Below are 9,667 nucleotides of genomic sequence, written 5' to 3'. Positions count from 1 at the left end.
ATGCCTGTAGGTGTCTCCCTTGATTAGTGTCAGGAAAGCTTTGATTGCTTTTCTAATAATAAATCAACTGTATTGATATAGAGATTTTATTTTTCATAAAATGTGAAATGTTTTTTGGGGGGATTTTTTGTCCTCAAATTAGTTTGCAAAATTATTGCTGTCTGCAAAGTGATCCGTGGATTAGGGTAAAATGAAATGTTGACATTTCCATGAGAGTTGTCAGAACTCCCGTAAAAGCACAAATATAAACTGCTGCATAAAATTCCAGTCTCTCCACTTTGCTTAGCAGTTATAGCTGGAGTGGCTGCTATTCCATAGTTTCCATTCAGTACAATTCACCTGGGCATGAAGGTTACACATTTTATGCCTTTTTATTATAGTCTATAGTATGTGAGCAGTGTTTATCTAAATGGTGAGATGAACGGTATAGCTGCTGTTATTATGTCACAGTGCTTCATCCATTCGGCCTTTAGCTTCCAGGACAGGGACAAACATCAGATCATTCCATGCATATTCTTCCAATGTGCGGTGTATAACCAATTTCTGCCATCTTACTCATTGCTGATTTGTTTGGTAATAAATTTTCACTTGCACAGCACCCAGCTAACAGTAAAGGAGAAATAAACTCTCCCCATACCAAAAGCCCTCTAAACCTCCTGGCATTGCCCCCTCCCCTCTCCCTTCCCGTAATGTGCAGCCATTAGTAAAAATAAAAAAAACTCTTTAAAAAAAATCTGACCCTTAAATGCAGAGGAGCGAATTGCAACCAGCTTTCGCCACTTCATTTTGTCTTCGGGTCTCCTCACCGACATGGTGGGGCTGTTGGGCCTAGTTAGGAATCTGCTTCAACTACACACGTGCAAGTTGGCGCTGAGACTCGAAGACTCAAAGTCTATACAAATCGACAGAGGATGGCAACCGGGAGCTCCGCTGCACTTCTCTGCATTTAAAGGTCAGATTTTTTTAAAGTTTTTTTTTTGCACATCACAGGGAAAGAGAGGGGAGGGGGGCAATGACAGGAAGTTTAGGGGGCTATTGTTATGGGGGTTTAGATCTCCTTTAATGTCATTTTACTGCACCTCTACGATAACCTCATATTCCCAAACCTCCACAGTTATAGGCAAACTGAGTGGGTGGTTCTAACACTATTTTCTTGCACTTGACTCCTAGATTTAAAGGAGTTGTTCACCTTCCAACACTTTTAATCAGTTCAACTGTGTTCATATTGTTCACAAGAAATAAAGACTGTTTTCAACGACTTTCTATTTTCTAGTTGTGACCGTTTTTCTTACATTGAAGTCTAAAGCTTTATATTTCACCTTCTTATGTCTTTCTAAAGCAGCTTGGGGGGGGCACCGACCTTGTAACTGTTCTAAATAGATACATTACTTATAAATTTAACTTAACTTAACTTTGGCCCTGCTGAGCTGAATCCCTGACTTTTAGTGATGTGCGGGTCGAGAAAAACTTGACCCACATCTGACCCTAACCTGTGCGCCCCTGATCTGCGCCCACCCACATCTAACTTTCGCCTTCCTTTTATAGACTCGCCAACCTGCCCCATCTCTTATGTCACAAAGGGGATGAGGCCTATAAAACCGGAAGCCAGAAGTCAGCAGTGTAAGGTCACTGGCGGGGAGAGCAAGCAGAAGAGCTCAACCCACAAAAAGGGGAACGAGGTCAGCCTGAATCCACCCAACCCACTGCAGAAAGTATTCCATGGTGGCTGGGGGGCATTTTTTGGTTTTCTTTTCAAAATTTTTTCAGTTATTTAGACACTCAAGGGCCACCCCCCAAAAGCTGCCAACCTAGGCACAGGCACCTGGATGCTCATATAGATATATATATATATACAGGGCCGCCATTAGAAATCACGGGGCCCCATACACCAAATTTTCTGGGGCCCCCCCTGGCGCCCATGCCCCACCTGATCCTGCCCACTCCACATCACAATTAAAATACCACACAGACATCAGCCCTAAAAAAGTAACCCCCCTTACAAGTTAAAAAAAATTGGGGCCCCATAAAATGTTTTTTAAAAAAATTGGTGGCAGGGACCTATAGATTATTAAAATAAAACATTTGCGGCCAGGGGATTAAAAAAAACCTACATTGGTGTCAGTAGAATTGAACTCGTGCCTTCAGGACTTCAATTATAGCTGTTTTCGTGACTTCGGGTCTTTTCGCGCTTCAGGACTTCAGTGGCGGCTCCTTTCGTGACTTTGTTTCTTTCCGCCGCTTATGTTCGGCACTTCCGCATTCTGCCTCTTCGGGACTTCAACAGCAGAGGCACGGCTGCCTGGCCCCCCTTCAGCCCCAGGCCCGGGACACTTGTCCCCCCTCTCCCCCCCCTGATGGCAGCCCTGTATATATATATATATATATATATATATATATATATATATATATATATATATATATATATATATATATATATATATATATATACACACACCCATGCCTTTAACTCCATATCTATGCCTTTTGCACTATCCAATAGCACAGACTGCTTTTCTGTTATACTGTATCTTCCTGGTTTTTACAGAACAATCTAAAATTCAAAATCTTGCCATTCCCACCACCAACTTCTACAGTCCTTCAAATCTTGCTCAGAGTTAACATTACTTTCTATTTACAAATGTGAGTTCATTGTCCAGGGGCCATCACCAAATTCACTCTTTCATAATATACACATATATGGTGAGTTATTATAGGGGCCCACAAGGAGAAAACAGCCATGGACAACCCACTATCACTTCTAGAAGAAGGTCAATTCTGTAATGTAGGTTAGGCTGAGTACTGACATTCAAGTACTTCTAGTAGCCAGTCAGTTACAGCAATAGTCACACCTTAAGAAATGCCTTTCTTTTTGGCCTAATATTGCTTTTAGCTGACATCCAGCCTTCATAATAAGGAACTTCTCACAGATGTAGCTTAATGATCTAGGGCTTAAAAGCTCTTTTGCTCTTCTCACTAGAGCCCCCCAGTAAAGGGTAAGTACAACTAAAGCTGGCCATACAGGGGCTGATAAAAGCTGCTGACAGACTGAGTCAGCAGCTTATTAGCCCGTTTGTGGGGCCCTCTGTTGGGCTTCTACGATCAATATCTGGCCAAAAGTCGGCCAGATGTTGATCGGGCAGGGTTGAAAATCCCGTTGGATCACAGCCGCATCTGTTTGTTGATTCTGACCACCAGTATTGGCTGCATTATGGCCTGATCAGCCCGATATCGCTCACCTGAATGTGGGCACATTGGGGAGAGATCTGCTTGTTTGGCTAAATTGCCAAACGAGAGGATCTCTACGTGTATGGTGCCTTTAGTCTTACTACTTAGTCACCCTATCTGTCATAAGGCCGATACATTAGATAGCTTTAAGAAGGGGTTGGACAGCTTTTTAGCAAGTGATGGAATACAGCAGGGTTATGGAAGTTAGCTCCTTGTACAAGTTGATCCAGGGACTGGTCTAGACTGGTCCTGGATACCAGTGCTTAAAAAGGCATGTACTTTAAATTTATATAGTTTGGCCAAATCGTTTTACTCATTGCTTTTTGTAACAATTATTATAGGTTATTCAAAACACTGACATATTGGTGCTACAAGCAGCTGATCAATGCTTCAGTTAGACTGAGTTCAGGCAATTTTTTTTTCATGTTCATTATCTAGGAACTCCAGGTGTTGAACTACAACTCAACAAATACTCCCAAAATACTTTGGCTGGTATTGTTGATGTAGAGGTCCATGTGCCCAGAAAGTCAGTGCTCAATGTTGTTGCTCTTTGCACAGAGCAGAATTGTAACTGCATTTAAAATTCCTTATGAGCCATAATCCATCAAGAGATACTGGGATGTTACAGGTGCATTATTCATTCTGCAATTTCTCAGAAATGTATAACATAAAAGTCCTAGCACTCAGCTCTCTGTAAACTTTGAATTTCTTCAGCTATCAGTTTTACTCACATCATCCCTGCCATTTCTAATATAGTGGTGATGTGTTTATTTATTTCACCCAACACAAATCCGTGTGCAGACAGAAATATCAATCCAAGCAATTCCAAGTGACAGAATGCTGCTTGAATGTCGGGCATAACATAGTAAGGGATATACAGTAATTCCCCCCTGTAATTATGTATACTGTGCGGCAGAGCACACCGGGTGCTTAATTATATACAGATGATACAAAACGGGAGTGAATAATGCAGTTGTAGAAATCTTACACTAGAACAGTAATTAAAAAGAACGCCAAGCAAGTAAAGAGCTTGCTGATGAGATCATATTTGTTTTAATTTTAAAATCATATGCAGTGTAAACCCACAGCTAAACCAACACAATCTGCTCCATTATTGGAATATTTGAACAATGAAGATATTTTGTTGCAGACCTTTTACAATGAGCAGAACATGCTCCATCTTTTTAGCTATGGCCCTGTACACCCACCAGAAAACCAGAAAGAGACCAGGAAATCCATTCGTAAAATATTTTCATCTCTTTTTCATTTGTCCCCTTTGATTCCTTCTGCCTTTTACTTTTTATCTATACTTTCTTCCCTTCCACTTCTGTCTTTTCTTCTCTGCTCTCGGTTGCAGACCCTGATTAAAGTCACCTAGACATAGTCGTAACTACAGAGGAAGCAGACCCTGCAGCTGCAGGAGGGCCCAGGAGGTATAGGGGCCCCATGAGGTCCTAATTCATATAAAATTCAATAAATATTGATAAAACAAGTCAACCACTAGACCCTTTGGGAGCCTGATAAATAATTTGCTGTGAGGCCCAGAAAAATCTAGTTACGCCACTGCATCTGGACCTCATTCGCAAATGAGTTTTTGATGCAATATCAATGGTAATGAATATAATCATGAACTTCCATGAGAATCATATAATTCTGAATGTAAGTGTTGCATGATATTTGTACAAGCTGCATCTCTATTAAGTCTCATTCCTTTTCTGTTCTATGTGGCAGCATGCCAATAACATCTTTAGTCTGTGTCACATTTGCATGCAATATTACATCATATCATGCAAATTCACTAACATCATCTGATTCTGCAGTACATTGCAAAGGTGCAACAGCGCAGTGTTTTGTCCACATTTGGACAAGGTTATTACAGCAGTGCAGCCTGGGGGACTTCTCTATGACTATCCAGAGCTGGACTGTAGCAGACGCACTTAACTTTATTACATATAGCTAGCTAGGTACTTAAAACATTTTTCAGTTCAGTTGTTTTCAGATCGTTCACCACAATAATGTTTTTTTTTCAATTGCTTTCCATCTTTTATTTTTTACAGTTTTCCCAAAATTTACGTGTAAAGTTTAATGTTTGTGTCTCTATTGTTTGTCTGATAGCTCAGTGATCCAGGAGCACCTGAACTGTTACAATTTGCTACATTTAGTTGATAAAATTAGTCAATACAAAGATAGAAAATGTATCAACTAAATGTGTCAATTTAAAACAGTTGAAGAGTCGGCGACCCCCCCTCCTAGAGCTGCCTTAGAAGGTGAATAACTGAAACTTTGCACTTCAGTATTAGATAAACAAACAAAAATAGAAAATAGAAAGAAATTGGAAAAAGTATTTATTTCTGGTGAACTGTCTGAAACCAACTGAACTGAAAAAAAGCGTTTAAAGGTGAACAATCCCTTAATTGTCTTTATGTTTTTATTATAATAAGGTTAATGGGCACATAAACAAGAATCTTCTGCATTTGCAAGGAATGGGCAGATAGAACTATTACATTTCCTTTTAAATCTTTTATTGTTTTAGTGACTTACTCCGTAGAATGATTTAGAATGATTTTAGAAGATAAGGAAGTGATGGTAGAACAGGGATGCCATCGGAAGAGTGGTAGCCCTGTTAGAGGTTGGATTCCAGTATTTGAGTACAGGACCACCATCAGAATTGTTGGGGCCTCCTTACAACCCCCACAAGTAGAAAAAACATTGGTGGTCAGGCCCCCCACAAGTTATAAAACAAATTGATGGCCAGGGGTTTAAAATAAATAAATGAATAAATAAAAAGGCCATTTGTGTTCAGTGGAAATTACTTTTCAAGTTTTCATACCTTCTTAGGCTCCCTTTGTTGGCTTTGGCTTCTTTTGGTGACTTCGGCTCCCTCATTTGCTTCGGCTCCTACTTTGGTGACTTTGGCACCTACTTTGGCACTTTGGTGGCTTGGCTCCAACTTCGGTGGCTTTGGATACTCAAGGGGGGCCCAGCTAATCCAGGAATCGCAGCACGGCCAGGCCCCCATTAACACTTAAAAGGAAGCGGACCTGAGACAATTGTCCCCCCCCAGTGTTCTCTGATGGTGTATAGCCAGTTGTCAGATGCGCAGGGAGATTGCCCCGGTCTCTTACCTCCTGGCGCGTCTTACGAAGGCTTCTGGGATCATCACGCTTGGGGGCAATTGACGCTGGTGTCATCAGCGCTCAACGCTGAGCGTTGTGACGCTCACGTCTTGATGCCAAGCGCTGGATTAGATTAGATTTGATTCTTAAATAAACCGGTTCTCCATTTTGTCTGTGCCCAAGCTGGCTTCAGTTTACTGATCCTGCCCAAGCGTTTATTCTGCCTTTGAAATCCTGTTTTTTGACTCCTGCCTGACCTTTGACTTTGATTCCTGCCGCCTGCCTTGAACCCTTTTCCTGATTCTCGACCACATCTTCTCTAAATCCTTGCCGGTACCTCGCTTGCGGACTTGTTTCTACTTACGCACTTTTCCTTGTTGGTTTCCACAGCAGAAAGCCCGGGGCCCCAAAAGGGAGTCGGTGAACACCGGAATCCACAGGGATTCCCTGTACATTCGAGTGTACCCATCGCTGTGCAAGGTTCCTGATAACATGAACATTACACCAGTTATCCACAAGGATCCCCTTGATTTCAGACGGCAGACCTGCATGGAATACAGAGGAGCCATGAAACAGCTCATAAAGCTATGGAGATGGGCATAGATGTCAAAAAGCCATAAAAATCACAATGCTTGGACTGTTTTCCACCACCACATATTCCGTTACCATATTCATCACAATGCCCAAACTCTATTTTTAGAGATCCCATGGCCATTATAGACGTGGGTACTCCAAGCATGGGCAGTAGAAAGAAGGAGAATAGACATACTGGAGAGAACAGTCACAACATAACTGGCATTTCAAACATAGTAAAGAAAAACAGGCACATTACAGGGCAGAAACCTCCAATACTACAACACAGTACCTTAAAATGTTGTTGGAGGTTATCCAAGCATATTCCCATGTGAAACTTGGTGATGCTTTAATCATGCGTGTTTTAAACTTAAAAGTTCTGTTTTAAAGTATTTAACATTTATTTTGTTCTGGCCCCTTGAACACTCCATTTGCTTTGTCTGAGCTTAGCCATGGCAACAATACATTGCTAAATAACATCAAGGGAATGTTTATGAAGCATCTATAATTTATATAATGTTTGTACATTTGTTTTTAAATAAATAATTGAAAAGAAACAGAAAATTAAAATACATCAGTCCCAATAGAACACGCAGCAAATCATTTAAATTGTGATTTCAAGGAATAGTAACACCAAAACCTGAATGTGCATCAAAGTAATTAATATATAGTGTAGTGTTGACCTGCACTGGAAAAAGATGTGGGGCAAATTTAACTAGGGTCGAATATCGAGGGTTAATTAACCCTCGATATTCGACTGCCGAATTAAAATCCTTCGACTTCGAATATCGAAGTCAAAGGATTTAGCGCAATTCGTTCGATCGAACGATCGAAGGAATAATTGTTCGATCGAATGATTAAATCCTTCGAATCGTTTGATTCGAAGGATTTTAATCCATCGATCGAACGAAATTCCTTAGATCAAAAAAACCTTGGAAAGCCTATGGGGACCTTCCCCATAGGCTAACATTGGCCTTGGTAGGTTTTAGGTGGCGAACTAGGGGTTCGAAGTTTTTTTTAAAGAGACAGTACTTCGACTATTGAATGGTCGAATAGTCGAACGATTTTTAGTTCGAATCGAACGTCGAAGTCGAAGGTCGAAGTAGCCCATTCGATGGTCGAAGTAGCCAAAAAAAACATTCGAAATTCAAACTATTTTTCCTCTATTCCTTCACTCGAACTAAGTAAATGGCCCCCTGTGTGTTTGCATAAATGTGCAATTGTTGTGTACTCACCATAACTTTCATATTGCAAGATTCTTTTTATTAAGTAGAGGTTTTGACGGTACTTTTTAAGGATGTACTATGTAAAGCTCCACTCATCAACTTAAAGCGTTTGGGAATCACAATGGAAAAGTCAATATGGCTGAAGAGAGCAGAGTAGTGATGGCCAAATTTGTCCCGTTTCGTGAAACAGCGAAAAATTTGCAAAACGCGTCAATTCTGATGCTTGCGTAAATTTTTCCGCCAACGGCTGTCCGTAAAATGTTGACGTGTAGCAGTTTTGATTGGAGTAGGAGTAGTTTTTAGAAAATAGGGGAATTGGATTTTGATTAATAACCCCCATAAGGAACTGGTCTAAGGAATAGGTGATTTGCACAGCAACAGATCAAATGAGTAGACATCTTTGTGTAACGGAAAAAAAATTCAGTAAACCTGCAGAGATAAAAAATTTTACGAATCAAACATTTTTGTGCTGAAAATCCTGCATATAAATAATGACATTAAAGACGAAATTTTTCAACATTTATTCAACAAAAGCACAAACAAACTGTAATACAGGTATGGGATCCATTATCCAGAAACCCGTTATCCAGAAAGCTCCGAATTATGCTAAATCCATCTCCCATAGACTCTGTTAAAAGCAAATAATTCATATTTTTGAAAATGATTTCCTCTTTCTCTGTAATAATAAAACAGTACCTTCTACTTGATCCCAATGAATATATAACGAATCCTTATTGGAAGCAAAACAATCCTATTGGGTTTTTTAATGTTTCAATGATTTAGTAGACGTAAAGATTGGAGATCCAACTTACAAAAAGATCCCTTATCCAGAAAACCTCAGGTTCCAAGCATTCTGGAGAAAAGCGGCGAAACACGGAGGCGAATTTATTCTCCCATCACTACTGAGCAGTTTTATACCTGTGAATATTCTCTATTAAGGTCTTTTGCATTTGCAGTCAAGGGGTTTTTCTGTTGTTTCACACACCATATGGTATTTGATGTATGTAATCATTGCAAATTGTTCAGGTTTATTTGCCAAGAGAGGTGTTGAAAACACGAAGCTGATTAATGGTCTGACAATTTAATTTTTAGATTTTGATTGCTTTGTGTTCTCTTTAATGTGCTGCAGATTTTTCTTAATTACTTTTAATGTCAACACAAGAGGAACTGCGTTTAAGATTACTTCTGTTTATGCCCCCAGGAATATAATATATATAATCATACACAGAATGTAAAATAACATGCAATTTTTATTTACCGCTGAGGGCAATGTATTTTAAAAAAATATATATTATGTGAAATAACCAGTTCTGTGTTTTATTTGCCTTTTTTGTAAAACAGATTGCTGCAGGAACAAAACATGGCAGCCAAGGACTGAACAGGAAGAACTGTGGCTTTGGAAACAAATGACTGCTCAAACTGGGAGGAAATTGTTAACACAAATACAGGTATGGGATCTGTTATCCGGAAACCCGTTATCCAGAAAGCTCTGATTAACGAGGCGGCCATCTCCCATAGACTCCATTA

Source organism: Xenopus laevis, chromosome 7S, assembly GCF_017654675.1.
Source record: "Xenopus laevis strain J_2021 chromosome 7S, Xenopus_laevis_v10.1, whole genome shotgun sequence".
NCBI lineage: Eukaryota > Metazoa > Chordata > Amphibia > Anura > Pipidae > Xenopus > Xenopus laevis.
This window is presented reverse-complemented; position numbering follows the sequence as displayed.